Below are 1,363 nucleotides of genomic sequence, written 5' to 3' on the forward strand. Positions count from 1 at the left end.
TCAGAGCTTGGAGCAAGATCACGAAATAAATCACGATCAACAAAAAAATGAGCAGTGGCACCACTGTCCACCAATGCACGATTGCTGGTGGCCAGGTTGGTGGCTGACAAACAAGTCAAGAACAACTCGTGGTGACGATAATGTGTTTGTGCGGGCGAATAATTCACAGCAGGAGCAGCGGGCAAATGGGAAGGAGGAGCAGCAGGTGCAGCAGGCAAATGGGAGGGGGGTGGAAGAGACAAGGTCGCGGTCATGACGGGGGCCGCAAACTGCTTGCCATTGTGCTTCTCGTACGCGCGCTTCTTGCGGCACTGAGATACATCGTGGCCATAGATGCGACAAAATTCACAGTTGGCATTGACGCGCTCACTCTTTGGGTGGGGCCCGTGGTGTATACCATGGCGACCACGGCCACGACCACGTCCACGACCGCGTCCGCGACCACGTCCACGGCCATGCCCGTGCCCGCGCCCTCCACCATGCTCAACAGCAAAGGCACCCTGTTTAGGTTCGGCGCGGGCACCAGCAGGCGTGAGTTTGTGCAGGTTAGCAGTCACCACCTCAAAGAACTTGCCCAAATCCCAAGACGGTTGATACAGGTTTGCAATCACGTCCCTGAGTTTTGAAGGCAGGCCATCAACCAGTTGGGCGATGACGAGGGTTGCCGAGTAGGCGCCCTCAATGCGAAGGGTGTCGACGGCAGCAGTGATGGAGGAGCGGTAGACAGGAAAGTCGTCGGCCGTGCGGATGCGTTGGTCGCGAAGAGCCTGAGAGGCTTGGGTAATGTCGTGACGAGTGGTCTGGAGGAAGAGGGCGCCCATCTGTTTGAACCAGGTGATAATAAATTAGGTGTTTGAACCTCAGAGCTGAAAGCAAAGCTGTGCAACCCCGACATCAAAATCACAACGGCACGCAAAACAACACAAGAGAACAAGTTACATTTATCGGCTTCTATCATGCCGAGGAGTACAAGCGCGAAGAACCACGCACATAGAAACAAAAATCGTACAAAACGACCAAGTATAACCAGAGATACGGCCATTCCAAACACTAGTCACCCAAAAAAGACAGGCATACATCACAAGTACAAGCATCACAGCACAAACACAAAGAACACCACGGCACGCTCACATCCAACGAGACACAACGTCGGATTGAGAAAACAACCGACCACAGAAGACAAAGACATCATACAAAGGACCTTACAAAAATTCAGCAAAAATACCACACAGATACAGCAAAAATTAAAGCAAAATCAGACAAAAATACAAGTCAAGCCATCAACAGACACAACGAGAACCACCTAGGGAGTGACAGGTGCACACAGGGATCCCCACAGAGGGACCCCCGAGGCGGTGCCTAC

Source organism: Monosiga brevicollis, genomic scaffold, assembly GCF_000002865.3.
Source record: "Monosiga brevicollis MX1 MONBRscaffold_24 genomic scaffold, whole genome shotgun sequence".
Classification (NCBI taxonomy): Eukaryota; class Choanoflagellata; order Craspedida; family Salpingoecidae; genus Monosiga; species Monosiga brevicollis.